Here is a 21,910-nt window from a genome sequence, read left to right on the forward strand (position 1 = left end):
GGGCTGTACATGTATGCTTAGTGAGTGGTTGGGTGTCAGTGTGTGCAGTGTTGTTGTGTTAATAGGGTGTGTATGTGTGTAATGGTGGCCAAATAAGAACAATATGAAAAGTAGACCCCTTTATTGGGGTTAAAACATGCTTGGGTAAAAGAGAGACAGAGAAAGGCTGGGAATCTCATTTAAGATGCAGACCAATTGTTTCTCTGCCAATCCTTTCCTCCAAACCACCAAAGCTCCTTCTTAGAGGAGCTGCTGTCTTTGACCTCTTCTCTGACTCCTCTGGCTGGTCAGTTGGCATCCACCAAATGAGCGCAGTGTGCAAGCTGAATTCTGTGCACAATTTGGGACTCAGGGGCTCTGGTTTGGGAATTCCCCTCTAAAATGCCCATGGGGGCCAGACCCACCTGAGGATGAGCCAAAGGGGCCAGAGTGAGGGCACGGAAGTGGTGTGGAGAGGTGACCCACAGGAAGGCCCATCATCAAGCCAAACAAAACAGGTCTGAGGCAAAACCACAGGGCTCCTGCCTTGTGAACTCAGCACATTCCACTTTTGTTGAGTGAACTTCTAAAAGGGCGAATGAGGTAAAGCCATAGAGAAAGAGAAAGTGGGTCTGTGGAGACGGAAGAGAAAGAGAAGGAAGTGGGTACATAAGGTGAAGGACAGTGAGGGGCCCGCAGGTGAGGAGGGGTGTTGTGGACTAAATTGTGTCCCACCCCTCAAATTCATATGTTGAGGCCTTAACCCTAATGTAACTGCATTTGAAGATAATGTCTTTAAAAGGGTAATTAATGTTAAATAAGGTTGAAAGTGTGGGGCCCTAATCCAGTAGGACTGGTGTTCTTCTATGAAAAGGAAGAGGCACCAGGGATGCACAAAGAGAGGAAAGGCTGTGTGAGGTCACAGGGAGAAAATTGCAGGCAGCAAGTCAAGGAGAGAGGCCTCAGGAGAAACCAAACCTGCCAAACCTTGACTGGCCCTCCAGCTCCGGAACTGGGAGACAATACATTTCGGTTACCTGAGCCACCCAGCTGGGCTATTTTGTTACGGCAGCCTGAGCAAACTAATACAAGAGGAAAGAGCTGTGATGCCTTTGCAAAATGTGGTTGCATTTTATCATTTAGCTAACAAATATTTGAGCCGTACCCACATATACCCCATATGTTAACTATTGAGTATGTGTGTATAGTGGGGTACCGTAGACACTGAGTCTATAGCAGGGAAACAAAAAGGCCCAGCCCTGCTTTCATGGAGCTCACAGGCTCAAAGGATGTGTGATACCTCATGGAACCTCTCAGTATATCCCCTTTGCTATTAAAGCCCCTATCCATGAATAGGATTGCAGGCTCCCAGTGATTCCTGCCCAGACTATAGCCTAAAGGCCCTGGACTGCTTCTGGATGTTCTGTCCAGTGGGCCCTTGGGGCTTGGTTCTTCACACCATTTGCAGTACAATATACATCCTCTTCAGGGGCCAGAATCAGCCCTGCGTTCTGGGCCCATCAAGAGCCTTGACTGCAGGCAGTCACACATGTTCTTAAAGGGGAATTTTACTCCAAATCAGGAAATTGCATGATCAAACAAACAAAAAAATCCCATAGTGATTTCCAGTCCAAGATGGTGGAGGAATAGGAGACCCTAGTTTCGTCTGGTCCCAGGAATTCAGCTAGATAGCTATTAAATCATTCTGAAAACCTACAAAATCAACCAGAGATCTAAGAAAAGAATAGTTGCAACTCTACAAATAGGAAAACAACCACTTTCTGCAAGGGTAGGAGGTGCAGAGAAGTGAATCCAAGGCGATATATGGGAAGATAAACCACGGGGGGAGGGAGCCTCCATAAGCTGGCTACTGGAAAGTGATAGAGCAGTGTAGCACAAAATCAGAACTTTTAGAAGTCTGCTCTACTGAGGGAAGTCCCTGCCTGAAAGGTGCTCAGGTGGTGAAATCCTAGGTGGAACGGTGTGGGCTCAGGATCCTCGGGCGTCATAGGAAGACTGGGGGTGTCTGAGTGCAGCAGAGCTCCCGGGCATCAAAGTGAGGGAAATAGGCTGCAATCAGTGAGCCCAGGAGTGGGCGCTCAGCTCGGGGTTGCCATAAACCACGAGCAGGGGCCCAACAAGCGGTGGAACTGGCAAGACTCCCCTTCCTCCCCCCAGAGGAGCAGCATGGGAGCCCGCTGCAGGAATCTGCAGGGTTTGGAGATTCAAAATGGGGTTGCCTGGCTGAGACAGAAATGCTTGGTCACAGGCCGGGTGAGCATGGAGTGCAGATGGAAACCGGGGAGACAGGAGTGATTGACTGCTTTTCTCTGAGGGCTCACAGAGGAGTGGGGCCCTGAGCTCTCAGCTCCAGGCCAGAGACTGGGAGGCCACCATTTTCATTCTCATCCTCTAAAGCTGCGCAGAAAGGCTTCAGGGAACAAAAGCTACTGAGAGCAAACTGGAGCAGATTGCTTAGCCTGGCCCCCAGCAAGGGCAGTGCAGTTCCAGCTGGGGCAAAGACATTTGAGAATCACTGCAACAGGCCCCTCCCCCAGAAGACCAGCAAGAACATCCAGCCAAGACCAAGCTTACTGATCATTGAGAATGGCAGAACTTCAGCACTAGAGGAATATAGGATATAGAATCCATGGATTTTTTTCCCCACAAAAAAATTTTAGTCTTTCAATTTTAATTTTTTTCTCTTTCCTTTTTCAACCAATTTATTTTATCAACTCTTTTGTTAAAATCTTTTTTAATTTTCATCTTTACAGTTACGTTCTATTCTTTTACTGTATTTAATTTTATGTTTCTATATATATGTTTTTCTTTCTTTACAATTTTGAGATGTAGTTTCTTCTAACAAACCGACCAAAATACACTCAGGATAAAGTGTATTGCTCTGTTCTGTTCACCTGTCTGTTTATATTCCTTCTTTTTTTTGTTTCTTAATTCTCATTTTTACAGTTACAGTCTATACTTTCATTGTATTTAATTTTTTGTACATATATAAGTTTTTCTTTCCTTACAATTTTGGGATCTAGTTTTTTAACAAACGGACCAAAATACACACAGGATCCAGTGTATTGCTCTACTCTGTTCATGGGTCTAATTGTATTCCCTCCTTCCCCCCCCCCCCCCAGAATCAGGTCTTTTCTGAAGTGTTTAATGTATATTTCTCGGGGGTCATTGTTGCCATTTTAGTATTTTGTTCTCTCATTCATCTATTCTTCTCTGGACAGAATGACAAGACAAAAAACTCACCTCAAAAAAAAGAACAAAAGGCAGTACTGACTGCCAGGGACCTAATCAATACGGACATTAGTAAGGTGTAGGAACTAGAGTTCAGAATAACGATTATAAAGATACTAGCTGGGGTTGAAAAAAGCATAGAAGACACTAGAGAATCCCTTTCTGGAGAAATAAAAGAAAAAATCTAATCAAGTCAAAACAAAAAAGGCTATGAATGAGATGCAATCAAAAATGGAAGCTCTAACTGCTAGGATAAATGAGGCAGAAGAGACAGTCAGTGCCATAGAAGACAAAATGATGGAGAATAAAGAAGCTGAGAAAGAGATAAACAACTACTGGATCACAAGGGGAGAATTCGAGAGATAAGTGATATCATAAAATGAAACAATATTAGAATAATTGGGATCCCAGAAGAAGAGGAAAGAGAGAGAGGGGCAGAAGGTATACTGCAGCAAATTATTGCAGAGAACTTCCCTAATGTGGGGAAGGAAACAAGCATCCAAGTCCAAGAGGCACAGAGAACCCCCCTCAAAAATCAATAAAAATAGGTCAGCACCCCGACATATGATAGTGAAACTTGCAAACCTCAGAGACAAGAGAAAATCCTGAAAGCAGCTCAGGACAAGAGGTCCATAACCTACAAGGGTAGAAACATTAGACTGGCAGCAGACCTATCCACAGAGACCTGGCGGGCCAGAAAGGACTGGCATGATATATTCAGGGTTCTAAATGAGAAAAATACGCAGTCAAGAATACTTTTTTTTTTTTTTTTTTTTTTAAAGATTTTATTTATTTATTTGAGAGAGAGAATGAGATACAGAGAGCATGAGAGGGGGGAGGGTCAGAGGGAGAAGCAGACCCCCCGCTGAGCAGGGAGCCCGATGTGGGACTTGATCCCGGGACTCCAGGATCATGACCTGAGCCGAAGGCAGTCGCTTAACCAACTGAGCCACCCAGGCGCCCCGCAGTCAAGAATACTTGATTGAGAGCCACCAAGGCTCTCATTCAAAATAGAAGGAGAGATTAAAAAAAAAAAAAAAAAAAAAAGCTTCCAGGACAAACAGAAACTAGAAGAATTTGTGATCACCAAACCAGCCCTGCAAGAAATATTAAAAGGAATCCTTTAAGCGAAGAGAGAGCCCAAAAGTAACATAGACGAGAAAGGAACAGAAACAATGTACAGAAACAGTGACTTTACAGATAATACAATGGTACTAAATTTATATCTTTCAATACTTACTCTGAATGTAATGAGCTAAATGCTCAAATCAAAAGACACAGGGTATCAGATTGGATAAAAAAAAGACCCATTAATATGCTGTCTGCAAGACTCATTTTAGACCCAAAGACACCTCCAGATTGAAAGTGAGGGGGTGGAAAACCATTTATCATGCTAATGAACAACAAAAGAAAGTGGGGGTGTCAATCCTTATACAGACAAATTAGATTTTAAACCAAGGACTGTAATAAGAGATGAAGAAGGACACTATATCATAATTAAAGTGTCTATCCAACAAGATCTAAAAATAGCAAATATTTATGCCCCTAGCATGGGAGCAGTCAATTATACAAGACAGTTAATAACTAAATTAAAGAAGCACATCAATAATAAGACAATAATAGTAGGGGACTTTAATACCCCCCTCACTGAAATGGACAGATCTAAGCAGAAGATCAACAAGGAAACAAGGACTTTGAATGACACACTGGACCAGATGGACTTCACAGATATACTCAGAACATTCCATCCTAAAGCAACAGAATACACATTCTTCTTGAGTGTACGTGGAACATTCTCCAGAATAGATCACATACTGGTTCACAAATCAGGTCTCAACCTGTACCAAAAAATTGGGATGGGGCCCCTGGGTGGCTCAGTCGTCAAGCGTCTACCTGGGTTGTGATCCCAGGGTCCTGGGATCGAGCCCCACATCGGGCTCCCTGCTCCGTGGGAAGCCTGCTTTTCCCTCTCCCACTCCCCCTGCTTGTGTTCCCTCTCTTGCTGTGTCTCTGTCAAATAAATAAATAAAATCTTTAAAAAAAAAAAAGACTGAGATAATTCCATGCATATTTTCAGACCACAATCCTTTGAAACTGGAACTCAATCACAGGAGGAAATTTGGAAAGAACTCAATTACATGGAGGCTAAAGAGCATCCTATTAAAGAATGAATGGGTCAACAAGGAAATTAAAGAAGAATTTAAAAATTCATGAAAACTAATGAAAATGAAAACATAACGTTCCGAACCTTTGGGATGCAGCAAAGGCGGTCCTAAGAGGGAAGTATATAGCAATGCAAACCTTTCTCAAGAAATAAGAAAGGTCTCAAATACACAACCTAACCTTACACCTAAAGGAGCTGGGGGGAAAAAAGCAGCAAATAAAGCCTAAATCCAGCAGAAGGGAAATAATAAAGATTAGACCAGAAATCAATGAAATAGAAACCAAAAGAATAGTAGAACAGATCAACAAAACCGGGAGCTGGTTCTTTGAAAGAATTAATAAGATCGATAAACCTCTGGCCAGACTTATCCAAAAGAAAAGAGAAGGGACCCAAATTAATAAAATGAATGAAAGAGGAGAGATCACAATCAACACTGAAGAAATACCCACAATTATAAGAACATATTATGAGCAACTATATGCCAACAAATTAGGCAATCTGGAGGAAATGGATGCATTCCCAGAGATGTATAAACTACAAGAACTGAAACAGGAATTAATAGAAAACCTGAAAAGACCCATAACCAGCAAGGAAACTGAAGCAGTCATCAAAAATCTCCCAACAAACAAGAGTCCAGGGCCAGATAGCTTCCCAGGGGAATGCTGCCAAACATTTAAAGAAGACTTAATACCTATTCTACTGAAGCTGTTTCAAAAAACAGAAATGGAAGGAAAACTTCCAAACTCTTTCTATGAGGCCAGCATTACCTTGATCCCAAAGCCAAAGACCCTACCAGAAAGGAGAATTACAGACCAATATCCCTGATGAACATGGATGCAAAAATTCTCACCAAAATACTAGCCAATAGGATCCAACAGTACATGAAAAGGATTATTCACCATGACCAGGTGGGATTCATTCCTGGGCTGCAAGCATGGTTCAACAACCACAAATCAATCAATGTGATACATCACATTAATAAAAGGAAGGTCAAGAACCATATGATCCTCTCAATAGATGCAGAAAAAGCATTTGACAAAATATAGCATCTTTTCTTGATTAAAACTCTCCACAGTGTAGGGATAGAGGGAACATACCTCAAAATCATAAAAGCCATCTATGAAAAGCCCACAGCAAATACCTTTCTCTCTCTCTCTCTCTTTTTTTAAGATTTTATTTATTTATTTGAGAGAGAGAGAACAGGAGCAGGGGACCAGAGTGAGAGGGAGAAGCAGACTCCCTGCTGAGCAGGGAGCCTGAAGCAGGCCTCGATCCCAAGACCCTGGGATCATGACCTGAGCTGAAGGCAGCTGCCAACCGACTGAGCCCTGCAAATATCATTCTCAATGGGGTAAAACTGAGAGCCTTTCCCCTAAGGTCAGGAACAAGACAGAGATGTCCACTCTCACCACTTTTATTCAACATAGTATTAGAAGTCCTAGTGTGAGGTAGTATCTCATATCTGCAAATATCATTCTCAATGGGGAAAAACTGAGAGCCTTTCCCCTAAGGTGGGGAACAAGACAGGGATGTCTACTCTCACCACTTTTATTCAACATAGTATTAGAAGTCCTAGCCTCAGCAATCAAACAACAAGAATAAAAGACATCCAAACTGGTAAAGAAGAAGTCAAACTCTCACTCTTCACAGATGACATGATACTCTATGTGGAAAACCCAAAAGACTCCACCCCAAAATTGCTAGAACTCGTGGCAGGATATAAAATCAGTGCACAGAAATCAGTTGTATTTCTATACACTAACAATGAGACAGAAGAAAAAGAAATCAAGGAATCAATCCCATTTACAATTGCAACAAAAAACCATTAAGTTACCTAGGAATAAACCTAACCAAAGAGGCAAAGGATCTGTACTCAGAAAACTACAGAACACAAATGAAAGAAATTGAGGAAGACACAAAGAAATGGAAAAAATGTTCCATGTTCATGGATTGGAAGAACAAATATCGTTAAAATGTCTATGCTACCTAGAGCAATCTACACATTCAATGCAATCCCTATCAAAATACCATCAACTTATTTCACAGAGTCGGAACAAATAATCCTAAAATTTGTATGGAACCAGAAAAGACCCCGAATAGCTAAAGGAATGTTGAAAAAGAAAACCAAAACTGGTGGCATCACAATTCCAGACTTCAAGCTCTATTACAAAGCTGTAATCATCAAGACAGTATGGTACTGACACAAAAAGAGACACATAGATCAATGGAACAGAATAGAGAACCCAGAAGACTCTTCAACAAATGGTGTTGGGAAAATTGGACAATCACATGCAGAAGAATGAAACTGGACCATTTCTTCACATCATACACAGAAATGGACTCACAATGGAAGAAAGACCTAAATGTGAGACAGGAGTCCATCAAAATCCTTGAGGAGAACACAGGAGCAACCTTTGGGACCTCAGCTGCAGCAACTTCCTGCTAGACACGTCTCCAAAGGCAAGGGAAACAAAGGCAAAAATGAACTATTGGGACTTTATCAAGGTAGAAAGCTTCTGCACAACAAAGGAAACAGTTGACAAAAACAAAAGACAACTGACAGAATGGGAGAAGATATTTGCAAATGACATATCAGATAAAGGGCTAGTATCCAAAATCTATAAAGAACTTATCAAACTCACCCAAAGAACAAATAATCTAATCAAGAAATGGGCAGAAGACCAATCAAAGAAATGGGCAGAAGACAATGAACAGACATTTCTGCAAAGAAGACATCCAAATGGCCAACAGACACATGAAAAAGTGCTCAACATCACTCAGCATCAGGGAAATACAAATCAAAACCACAATGAGATACCACCTCACACCAGTCAGAATGGCTAAAATGAACAAGTCAGGAAAGGACAGATCTTGGCAATGATGCAGAGAAAGGGGAACTCTCCCACACTGTTGGTGGGAATGTAAGCTGGTGCAGCCTCTCTGGAAAACAGTATAGAGGTTCCTCAAAAAGTTGAAAACAGAGCTACCCTATGACCCAGCAATTACACTACTAGGTATATACCCCAAAGATGCAAATTTAGTGATCTGAAGGGGCACCTGCACCCCAATGTTTATAGCAGCAATGTCCACAATAGCCAAACTATGGAGAGAGCCCAGGTGTCTATCGACAGATGAGTGGATAAAGAAGAAGTGGTATACAATGGAATACTACTCAGCCATCAAATGGCTGGAACTAGAGGGTATTATGCTAAGCAAAACAGTCAATCAGAGGAAGACTAATTATCATATGATCTCACTCATATGTGGAATTTAAGAAACAAAAGAGAGGATCATAGGGGAAGAGAGGAAAAAAGACAAGATGAAATCAGAGAGGGAGACAAATCAAAAGAGATTCTTAAGCAACTGAGCCACCCAGGCGCCCTCAAAAGAGATTCTTAATCATAGGAAACAAACTGAGGGTCTCTGGAGGAGAGGTGGGTGGGGGACGGGGTAAAAAAAGTACTTAATTAACTAAAAATAAATAAAAAATAAAGATCTTCTACAACTCAAAAAAAAAAAAAAAAAAAAAAACCCCAGCAAGATTATTTTATTTTCCTCATTTCTCAAATACCTCCTCTACTCTTTTCTTTATAAATTAAAGTTATTTGTTTAAAGAACAAAATTCAGCTGAGTAAATTTTAAAGCTCTTACTGGCTTTATTGGGTGATTCATGAATTTGGCAGCATCCATTCTAGCAGATAGAAAGAAGTTCCAAAGAGCTATAGAAGGTGAGAGATTTTTACAGATTTTTACAAAAAAGTTATACCAGTCATTTGCTGGTTGGTTAAGGCAGGGTTACTTTCCTTATCTGGAGCAAAGGGGAGTCTTGGAGCCAAGTCAGGTAACTTGTGCAGAGCAGATAAGCACTGACTGGCTAATCCAAGCCTTCCTTTTCTGCAGAGCCCAGCATAGAAATTTAGTTAAGGTTGGTTTGCCGACATGGGATTTACCATAAGTGAGTCCGCCTTGGGTCTAATCTGGTTACTTTAACAGTTCTCCCCTTTTGATCAGACTCTACGAGTACTGAGAGGTATGATCAAATGTTAAGGCTAGAGCACTAAAAAAAACTAGGAGTGGCACTCCTAGTCACTGCTTTTGTCATCTGCTTTGGTCTTTGTATAGTATCCACAGGTCAAAAAGTTGGGCTCATAGTCTTATAAATGGCCATTTTCTTCATGTTTCTTTTGGAGTTCCAATCTCAGTGAGATTACCCATCAGCTGGCCAGCAGTTGTGGACATGTATTCAAGATCTTTCAGAGAAGACAGTGCACCAGAAAGACTATAATGATGAAGAAGAATACCCAGGGGCACCTGGCTGGCTTAGTCGGTGGAGCATGTGACTCTGGATCTTGAGGTTGTGAGTTCAAGCCCCATGTTGGGTGTAGAGATTACTTAAAATACTTAAAAATAAAACCAGAAGATGAAGGGAGAGAAGGAGGAGGAGTGGGGGCGAGGGAGGAAAAGGAGGAGGAGAAGGAGGAGAAGGAGGGGGGAGAGAGGGGAAGGGGAGGAAATAGAAAGAAGAAAAAGAAGACCCAAAGTTTGGAGTGCACTCCAAAGCCAAGGTCCCCATGACCCAAACAAGCCAAATCAAACAGGTCAAAGAATGACCCAGAGTTAGGTTTAATCTGCTTAAGCCAGTGGCTTGTTTAACTGTTTCACCCAGTTATATCTCAGCTTCCCCAGAACTACTTATCCAAGCACAAGAGGTATTGGCTATAGAACAAACACCTCCCTGCTCAGTAAGGAAAGAATCAAGAACTACTCTCTTGTCTAAGACAACTTTAGTAAGCAAATTCAATGATCTTTGCTCAGCAGCTACGGCATCAGAGGTAGACCCTGATATTTCCCTTAGAGTAAGGGATAAATTTCTAACCATGGCTTCATTGCCACGAACTCCCAAACGAGGCAGTGAAGATCGGCCAAAACAGATGAAACCTGGGTCATGTATAATTCCTGGTAGTTCCTGTTTGAGTCTGTAGTGTGGGTTGAGAGGTGCAGCCCAATGTGAAGCCTCAGTTTGATTGTGGATAGAGACTAGACTAGGTACCCCAGACCATAGCTTACTGCCATCTTCCATCTATTTAGACACTGAGCTGCCCGTGCATTAGGGGGCGCTAGTTCTCCATAGATAAAGATGTACATAGGGTACAGGCTGTGCCAAGAGAGAGACTTCCTGTGGTGAAGGTTGTTGGAACAGTGCATTTCAGGGTGATCAACCAAGACTCAACTGGAAAGGTGACAGCCACGGAAGCTGGTAAAATTTAAGGTCTGTGGACTGCACAGACATTTTTATTCTGGTCACCCTTGTCTTGTGTCCCTTTCTTTGTACGGAGCCTAGATTCAAGTTTCCCTGGGTTTGGGCTTGTTTACCAGAGACAGGGAAATGAACCCCCAGGGTTAGGGAGTGGCACAGTGTCAAGGGGCCAAGTTTGTTCCACAGAAACTGAGGCAATAGAAATAAGGGAGAAGTTTGTGACAGACAGAACTACAGGGTCAACAGCATCACGGCAAATCTAACAGTGATATTAACTCCTTTTGTGATGGCCTGATATATGTGAACAATGGCATTCTCTTTCCAGACCAGAGCAAGGTAAAAGGTGAACAAAAGAATCATATGTGGAACATAAGGAATAGCACAGAGGACATTAGGAGAAGGAAGGGAAAACTGAAGGGGGAAACCAGAGGGAGAGACGAACCACGAGAGACTGGGGACTCCGGGAAACAATCTGAGGGTTTCAGAGGGGAGGAGGTGGGGGGATGGGGTAGCCCGGTGATGGGTATTGAGGGCACATGTTGCAATGAGCACTGGGTGTTATACGCAAATAATGAATCATGGAACACTACATCAAAAACTAATGATGTACTGTATGGTGACTAACAACATAATAATAAAAAAAAGAATCATAAAGATGTTCATAGTGTAAAAATTAAGTCAAGAGTTAGGAAAAGGATGGTCAGAGATGGGAGGAGAAATGGAAAGAAATGTTCTTGATACAACATCTTGGGAGGGATCAGTCTACCTTGTGATGTCAGCTGCTTCTCTTCCTGATCAATTTTATTTTGAGGTCTCCAACATTAGCACAAGACCAAATGTCAAGGGGCATCTGGGTGGCTGTTGGTTAGGCATCTGCTTTCGGCTCAGGTCATGATCCTAGGGTCCTGGCTCAGCGGGGAGATTGCTTCTCCCTCTCCCTCTGCCCTCCTCATGCTCTCTCTCTCTCTGTCAAATAAATAAATAAAATCCTTTTTTTTTTTTTAGATTTTATTTATTTATTTGACAGAGAGAGAAAAAGAAGGCAAGAGAATACAAGCAGGGGGAGCTGCAGAGGGAGAGGGAGAAGCAGACCCCCCACTGAGCAGGTAGCCCCGTGCAGGGCTCGATCCCAGGACCCTTAGATCATGACCTGAGCCAAAGGTAGACGCTCAACCGACTGAGCCACCCAGGGGCCCCAATAAATAAAGTATTTTAAAAAAAGAGAACAAATGTCAAGTCTACTGTTCTTTAGGTATGAAATACACACCAAAGATTTAACACCTTATAATTTGGCAGCAGTATCAGTGCTCAAAAGTACTTGGTAGGGTCCCTTCCATGAGCCTCTTTGAAGACGAAGCACTTTTGCAAAGGCATCAGAGTAAAACAATTGTCTGTAAATGACAAAAGACTTAAAAATGGCCATGGTTAAAGATCTGATGAGACTTTATTATAATGGAATTGACAAGGAAATTTGGTTATTTCTGTGACATATAACATTTTAAGATGATAATTGGAATATGCCTAATAACATTATACCAAAACATATCAGATTTCTAGGAATTTCATACAATTTCTAGAACACTTATATTAATAACCTATATCCATACAGATATAACCTAAGAAGGTTTAGCATCATTTCTTACTTGACAATGCTTCTCATGTAATTTAACATTTAACATAATTTATTTGATAATAAACCTAATTAGTTTAACATGTTACCAGGTTGGAGACAAGTCCTTTGAGATTTTCCACAGACCCTCTGGGACATCTCAAAGTTAATTAGAGGTCAAAAAGATGGCACTTGGAATTTAATTTGGGAAAATTGTCAAAAATGCCAAAATCTTTAAAAATTTGATTAAATAGGATCAAAGATCATTATGAAATAATAGCTAATTACCTATTTAACCAAAGTAATAATAGAAGATTTTAAAGGCAAATAGAGAAGGTTACATAGTTGTGAACTAAACTTAACTCTTTTAATTTTGAGAGGACTCAGTTCTCCCAAATAATCAAAGAACCAGTAAAGACAAATGAAGTGCAGGAAATTTTGATAAAACACAAAATCTTTGCTTTCCAGGTAGATTACCCAAAAGGTAAGAAAAACCTTTTATAATCTCTTAGTAAGAGGAGACCAATAGTCCAAGAACACTTCATCATTTTAACAAAGAGAAAACAAAATTCTTTTTTTTTCCTCATGGGAAGTGGCAGAGGGAGAAGGGGAGAGAATCTTAAGCAGGACTGATGCTGTTGAGCTCAATCTCATTACCCTGAGATCATGACCTGAACCAAAATCAAGAGTCAGATGCTTAACTGACTGAGCCACCCAGGTGCCCTGAGAAAACCAAATTCTAATTTTACAACAATGTACTTTTGATATTTAAAACTCATTATTTAAGAAGTTGAATAAATTCATTCCAATCTTAGCCAGTTTGACCCACATAAAATGACTTTCCTAAGATTCATTTTCCACAAACGACCTATAGCTTTTTTATATCCATTTAGGCTTTGCCCTATATTTTGCTCTTCCTAATTCTGAAACGACCAGTCATTTTCACTTAAGACAAAATTATTTTTTCCTTAACAAAAATACATTCTCATATCTCATACCTTTTTTTTTTTAAAGTAATCTCTACACCCAACATGGGGCTTGAACTCACAACCCCAAGATCAAGAGTTACTTGCTTCACCAACTGAACCCACCAGGTGTCCCCATACTTCTTCTCACCCAAATAGGCATTCTACTTTCCTTACCTACTTTTCATACATGTTGGTTTCCTTTAACACTTATTATTTCCTTTTTTTAATAAGATTTTATTTATTTATTTATTTATTTATTTGACGGAGAGAGAGATAGCGACAGCAGGAACACAAGCAGGGGGAGTGGGAGAGGGAGAAGCAGTCTTCCCGTGGAGCAGGGAGCCCGATGCGGGGCTCGATCCCAGGACCCTGGGATCATGACCTGAGCTGAAGGCAGATGCTCAATGACTGAGCCCCCCCAGGCACCCCAACACTTATTTCTAAGTAGTTTTAATTACATATATTGATTAGAATTTGTAATACTTAGAATCCTTAATTTCTAGCGAAAACTAAGACATAAGCAATTGTGTGTTGTCTGTTACACTAGCATTTTGTGGATTGACAAGTTTATGAATAATTTTATGATTTCTGGAAGTATATTCTTCTACACAGTGAGTTTTTCAATGTGGCATATGAAATATTTACTAATAGACCCAAATATCTTCAGCTTCTCTGTAATAAGAAGCCAAAAGTGAATAATGTTCGGTAACTAATGTTTCAATATTTTATCTTATTGGGAAATGATCTAGATACTCAATGAATATCTATCATTTAACTTAGCTTCGTATAACTTTAAGGTTTCATGTTACCAAAAAGATTTTGGAAATTTTAAGTAGACATACCATAAAGCGTAATTATTGTTAAAAAGTTTATAAACTTGTTTAATATTTTATTTATGTATTTATGTATTTATTTATTTATTTGAGAGAGAAAGAAAGAGTCAGGGGAGGGGGCAGAGGGAGAGGGAGAAAGAGAATCCTCAAGTAGACCCCCCGCTGAGGATGGAGCTCTACATGGGGCTCCATCCCACAACCCTGAGATCATGACCCAAGCTGAAATCAAGAGTCAGACATCAACCTACTGAGCCACTCAATTGCTCTGAAAAGTTTATAAACTTTTATCTGACTTACATCTATGTAATTTACTTGTTCTTAACAATTACGTTTAGATTAGTCATTAAAATTTCATGAGACATTAAATAGCCAACCATCACATTGAGTTATCTTTCTTGCTTACAAATTCTTTTTTTTTTTTTTTAAAGATTTTATTTATTTATTTGAGAGAGAGAGAATGAGAGACAGAGAGCATGAGAGGGAGGAGGGTCAGAGGGAGAAGCAGACTCCCCGCCGAGCAGGGAGCCCGATGCGGGACTCGATCCTGGGACTCCAGGATCATGACCTGAGCCGAAGGCAGTCGCTTAACCAACTGAGCCACCCAGGCGCCCCTTGTTTACAAACTCTTTAAGAGATAACATGAGCTTATATGCCTTTAGTAAACTTAGCTAGAATAAAAATATTATATTTAATGCTGATAACTGTAAAGACAAGCCTGTTTTGATTAAACAAACTTAAACTAGCTCTTAATTATCTAAAATTATCCTAGATGACATGAGCTTGAAAAACATTAGTTTCTACATTTCTGGGAGTATACTTGATTCATATAAATGCCTATTTTTTCTTTTTTTAATTGAAGTTTAGTTTATGCACAATGTTACATTAGTTTCAGGTGTACAACATAATGATCAACAGCTCTATATGTTATGCTGTGCTCACCACAAATGTAGTCACCATACAAAGCTATTATAATACCATTAACTATATTCTATGCTGTACCATTAATTCCCATACAAATGCTTGATTTTCATCAGGCCCATTAAATAGAGTTCTGTACAAATTAATTTTGGCAATTCCATCTGAAGGTAGAAAAAATACCACACATCTATCACATGCATATATAGATATACATAAACATACAGGTAGATATAAATAAAGATCTTATAGCTTTTATTTTTAAAATTTTAGCCATGAGACAGGTCCTGTTAGAGGAGGCAGTTAGGTTCTAACAGGATGCCTGGAGACCAGCAAGGAGGAAGTAATGGCCAGCTATTGGGAAGGTCAAAGGCCTGTCCTAGCAGCACATCGCAAGAAACCAGGTCAAACCAAACGGGCTCAAGATAGCAGGGGTCATGACAGGAAACTCCTGAAAATTAGGAATGAAAAGTGGGAAACAGGGGGAGAGGAAGGCAAGATGGTGGAGGAGTAGGGGACCCAGTTTCAACTGGCCCCCTAAATTTAGCTTAGTATCTATCAAACCATTTTAAACACCCATGAAATCAGCCTGAGATGTAAGAATATATATCTGGATCTCAACAAGCAGAAAAGTGACTGCTTTTTGCAAGGTAGGATGTGTGGAGTTGTGAATCTGCGCGGAGATATTGGAATAAACAGAAGGGGGAGGGAGCCTCCATAAGCTGGCTCCTGGGAAGTGACATAACACCAGAGCACAAAATTGGAGCCCTTAGAAGTCTGCTCTAGTGAGAGACATCCATCTCTGAAATGGGCTCTGGAAATGAAAAGGCAGAATTCTAGGTAGGGAATTGTGGTCTTGGGATATGAGAAGCCACAGAGCATAAGGGGGAGCCTGAACCGGTAGAGTGCCTGAGCAGTGGAGCCAGGAAGCAAGTTATGGTCGGCAAGCCCAGAAGGGGACTCTCAGCTCGATTGCCATAAACCTCAAGCCCAGCCTGTTGATAATTGAGCTTTTCCTGAGCAGCCTGAAAAAGTCTGGAACCTGTGCCAGACTGGGCAAAAACTCGCAGGGCGGTAGTGGCCCAGAACGGACATTAGAGCAGCATCCAGACATGATTCAGGAATTTTGGATGCACGTGTGAGCCGGTGGCTGCTCGCATTTTTAGAGTCACAGAGGCCAATGGCACTCCCATGCCCCTGGGCCTACCTCTGAGAGAGTTGCAGTGGGTGTGCATTGTGGGAGGCTGTGGATTTGCGGGGGCACATACAAAAGTGGAGACTGTTTGTTGTGGAGGGTTTATTAAAGAGGCCAGACTGTGAATTTTCTGCTCTGGGCCAGAGGTTTGGGCACAGCCATTTTTGCTCTGATCCTCTGAAGAGGCGCAGAAAGCCCCGAGGGAACAAAAGCCACACAGAGGACCAGTTTCCAGTGAGCCCCATCCCGACAGGGGTGAGGCAACTCCGCCCAGGCAGGGTTACCCGAGAAACAGCGCAGAAGTCCCTTCTCCCAGAAGACAGCTGGAAGAATAGGTGGATGACAACCCTATGGATCTCATAAGACTGTAAAATCCCAACACCAGGGGAAAACAGTATATTGAGCTCCAGGTGTTTACTCACGACTTGTTTATTTTTCAGATAAAATTCTCCTTTTTTTTTCCTTTTTCTTATGCTTTTTCTCTGTTTTTTCTTTTTACCTTTTTCCCATTTCAACTAAGATGTTTGTTATATCAACTTATATTTCATTTTTTAACTTGTATTTTTTCACACCTATGTTTTTTATAGATCTATGCTTCATTTTTCATTGTATATACATACATATATATGTATATATATCAGTTTTACTTTCCTTGCAGTTTTGGGATATAGTGTCTTCTAACACGCAGACCAACATTCATGCAGGGACAACTGGAACACTCTGCTTTGTCCACACTGGGAAATTATAGCCCCCTCTTCCTCTCCACCCCCTTTTAAAACATTTTTAAAATTTTATTCTTGTGTTTCATTTTGGCTTTGTTTTTCTGTGGTGGCTTCCAACCACTCCGTATTTTGCTAGGGTGCATCTTGCTTGGGTTGTCATTGATATTTTGGACTCTGCTCATTCCCTCAACCACCCCTCGACAGAATGACTAGGAGGAGGAACTCTCAACAAAGAAAAGAACCAGAGACAATGTCCTCTGCCACAGAACTAACGGATATGGATATAAACAAGATGTCAGAGATAGAATTCAAGATAGCAATCATAAGGTCAATAGCTAGGCTAGAAAAAAGCATTAGTGACAATACAGAATCTCTAAGGGCAGAAATGAGATCAATCAGGCCAAACTTAAAAATGCTATGAATGAGACACAGTCTAAAGTAGATACTCTTACAGTCAGGATAAATGAAGCAGAATAGAGAATAAGTGATCTAGAAGATAAGCTGAGGGAAAGGAAGGAAGTTGAGGAAAACAGAAAAAGAATTGGAAAGACTAATGATATCATGAAATGTTCCAATGTCAGAATTATTGGGATCCCCAAGGGTGTGGAGAGAGAGAGAGGGCTAGAAGGTATATTTGAGCAAATCATAGCTGAGAATTTCCCTAATCTGGGGAATGAAACAAGAATTCATGTCCAAGAGGCAGAGAGGACCCCTCCCAAAATCAATAAAAATAGATCAACACCCTGATATATAATAGTGAAACTTGCAAATTTTAGAGAAAAAGAAACTATCCTGAGAGTAGCTACAGAGAAGACGTTCTTTACATATGGAGGGAGGACATCAGAATAACATCAGAGCTAAAAAGTGATGGCAGCCAAAAAGGGCTGGAAAGACATATTCAGGGTACTAAATGAGAAGAACATGCAGCCAAGAATACTTTATCAAGCAAGGCTATCATTCAGAACAGATGGAAAGATAAAGAGCTTCCCAGGACAGAAAGAAACTGAAAGAATATGTGACCGCCAAGCCAGCCCTGCAAGAAATATTAAAGGGGATCCTGTAAGCGAAGAGAGACCCTAAGAGTCACATAGACCAGAAAGAAACAGAAAATCTACAGAAACGGACTTCGCAGGCAACACAACAGCACTAAATTCGTATCTTTCAATAGTTACTCTGAATGCAAATGGGCTGAATGCTCCCATCAAAAGACACAGGGTAAGAGATTGGATAAAAAAGCAAGACCCATCCATGTGCTGTCTACAAGTGACTTATTTTAGACCCCAAAACACCTCCATATTGAAAGTGAAGGAATGGAGAACCATTTACCATGCCAATGGACCTCAAAAGAAAGCTGGGGTAGCAATTCTTATATCAGACAAATTAAACCAAAGACTGTAGTAAGAGATGTAGAGGGACACTATATCAAACGTAAAGTGTCTCGGTGGCGCCTGGGTGGCTCAGTCGTTAAGCGTCTGCCTTCGGCTTAGGTCATGATCCCGGGTCCTGGGATCGAGCCCCGCATCGGGCTCCCTGCTCCGCGGGGAGCCTGCTTCTCCCTCTCCCACTCCCCCTGCTTGTGTTCCCTCTCTCGCTGTGTCTCTCTCTGTCAAATAAATAAATAAAATCTTTAAAAAAACAAACAAACAAACAAAAAAAAACATAAAGTGTCTATCCAACAAGAAGACCTAACAATTGTAAATATCTATGCCCCCAACATGGGAGCGGCCAATTATATAAACCTATTAATACCCAAAATTAAAAATACATATTGATAATAATACATTAATAGTAGGAGACTTCAATGCTCCACTGACAGCAATGGACAGATCATCTAAACAGAAGCTCAACAAAGAAACAAGAATTTTGAATGACATGTTGGACCAGATGGACTTCGTGACAGAACATTCCATCCTAAAACAACAGAATACTCATTATTCTCGAGTGCACATGGAACTTTCTCCAGAATAGATCACATACTGGGTCACAAATCAGGTCTCAACTGATGCCAAAAGATGGATATTATTCCCTGCATATTTTCAGACTACAATTCTTTGAAACTGGAACTCAATCACAAGAAGAAATTTGGAAGGAACTCAACACTTAGAAGTTAAAGAGCATCCTGCTAAAGAATGAATGGGTCAAACAGGAAATTAAAGAAGAACATAAACAATTCATTGAAACTAATGAGAATGAAAACACATCAGTTCAAAACCTATGGGATACTGCAAAGGCAGTCCTAAGAGGGAAGTACATAGCCATTCAAGCCTCTCTCAAAAAAATTTGAAAAATACCAAATGCACAAGCTAACCTTACACCTAAAGGACCTGGAGAAAGAACAGCAAATAAAGCCTAAACCAAGCAGGAGAAGAGAAATAATACAGATTAGAGCAGAAGTCAATAAAACAGAAACCAGAAAAACAGTAGAACAGATCATTGAAACTAGAAGCTGAATCTTTGAAAGAATAAGATCGATACACCTCTGGCCAGACTTATCTAAAAGAAAAGAGAAGGGACCCAAATTAATAAAATGATGAATGGGGGTGCCTGGGTGGCTCAGTTGGTTAAGCGACTGCCTTCGGCTCAGGTCATGATCCTGGAGTCCTGGAATCGAGGCCCACGTCAGGCTCCCTGCTCAGTGGGGAGTCTGCTTCTCCCTCTGACCCTCCTCCCTCTCATGCTCTCTGTCTCTCATTCTCTCTCTCAAATAAATAAATAAAATCTTTAAAAAAAAAAAAAATATATATATATATAAAATCATGAACGAAAGGGGAGAGATCACAACTAATACCAAGGAAATAGAAACAAATATTAGAAATTATTACATAAGGGATGCCTGGGTGGCTCAGTTGGTTGGGCGTCTGCCTTTGGCTCAGGTCATGATCCCAGCATCCTGGGATCGAGTCCTGCATCAGGCTCCTTGCTCAACAGGGTGCCTGCCCCTCCCTCTGCCTGCCGCTCCTCCTGTTCCTGCTATTTCTCTCTGACAAATAAATCTTTTTTTTTTTTAAAAAAGAAATTATTACCAGCAACTATATGCCAATAAATTAAGAAATTCAGAAGAAATGGATGCATTCCTAGAAACTTATAAACTACCAAGATTGAAACAGGAAGAAATAGACAATCTGAACAGACCCATAACCAGCAAGGAAATTGAAGCAGTAATTAAAAATCTCCCGACAAACAAGAATCCAGGGCCAGATAGCTTCCCAGGGGAATACTGCCAAACATTTAAAGAAGACTTAATACCTATTCTACTGAAGCTGTTTCAAAAAACAGAAATGGAAGGAAAACTTGCAGACTCTTTCTCTGAGGCCAGCATTACCCTGATCCCAAAACCAAAGACCCCACCAAAAAGAAGAATTACAGACCAATATCCCTGATGAGCATGGAAGCAAAAATTCTCACCAAAATACTAGCCAATAGGATCCAACAGTACATGAAAAGGATTATTCACCATGACCAGGTGGGATTCATTCCTGGGCTGCAAGCATGGTTCAACAACCACAAATCAATCAACGTGATACATCACATTAATAAACGGAAGGTCAAGAACCATATGATCCTCTCAATAGATGCAGAAAAAGCATCTGACAAAATACAGCATCCTTTCTTGATTAAAATTCTCCACAGTGTGGGGATAGAGGGAACATACCTCAGTATCATAAAAGCCATCTATGAAAAGCCCACAGCAAATATCATTCACAATGGGGAAAAATTGAGAGCTTTTCCCCTATGCTCAGGAACACAATAGGGATGCCCACTCTCACCACTATTGTTCAACATAGTATTAGAAGTCCTAGCCTCAGCAATCAGACAACAAAAAGAAAGAAAAGGCATCCAAATTGACAAAGAAGTCAACCTCTCTCTCTTTGTAGATGACACGATACTTTATGTAGAAAACTACACTCCTATATTACTAGAACTCATACAGCAATTCAGCAATGTGGCAGGATACAAAATCAATTCACAGAAATAGTTGCATTTATTTTTGTTGTTGTTGTTATGCTGGTTTTTCTTTTCTTGTTTTTTTTTTGTTGTTGTTGTTGTTTTTTTGAGAGAGAGAGTGCACATGAGCAGTGGGGGGAGAATTGAGAGGGAGAGGAAGAGAGAGAATCTTTTTTTTTTTTTTTAATTTTATTTGTTTGTCAGAGAGAGAGAGAGAGAGCATGCGTGCACAAGCAGGGGAAGTGGGAGAGGGAGAAGCAGGCTCCCCACTGAGCAGGGAGCCCAATACGGGACTCGATCCCAGGACCATGGGATCATGACCTGAGCCGAAGGCAGCTGCTTAACCGACTGAGCCACCCAGGCATCCCAGTTGCATTTCTATACACTGACAATGTAACTGAAGAAAGAGAAATTAAGGAATGGATTCCATTTACAATAGGACCAAAAACCATAAGATACCTAGGAATAAACCTAACCAAAGAGGTAAAGGATCTACTCTCTAGAAACTACACAGCACTTAGGAAAGGAATTGAGGAAGACACAAAGAGATGGAAAAACATTCCATGCTCATGATTGGAAGAATAAACATTGTGAAAACATCTATGCTGCTCAGAGCAATCTACACTTTCAATGCAATCAAAATACCATCGCCATTTTTCACAGAGCTGGAACAAACAATCCTAAAATTTGTATGGAACCAGAAAAGACCCTGAATCACGAGGGGAATGTTGAAAGAAAATCAAAGCTGGGGGCATCACAATGCCTGACTTCAAGCTATATTACAAAGCTGTGATCATCAAGACAGTATGGTACTGGCACAAAAACAGACACATAGATCAATGGAACAGATTAGAGACCCCAGAAATTGACCCTCAACTCTATGGTCAAGTAATCTTCGACAAAGCAGGAAAGAATATCCAATGGAAAAAGACAGTCTCTTCAATAAATGGTGCTGGGAAATTTGGACAGCCACATGCAGAAGAATGAAACTGGACCATTCTCTTATACCATACACAAAGATAAACTCAAAATGGATGAAAGATCTCAATGTAAGAAAGGAATCCATCAAAA

The sequence above is a fragment of the Halichoerus grypus genome, chromosome 10, assembly GCF_964656455.1.
Source record: "Halichoerus grypus chromosome 10, mHalGry1.hap1.1, whole genome shotgun sequence".
Classification (NCBI taxonomy): Eukaryota; Metazoa; Chordata; class Mammalia; order Carnivora; family Phocidae; genus Halichoerus; species Halichoerus grypus.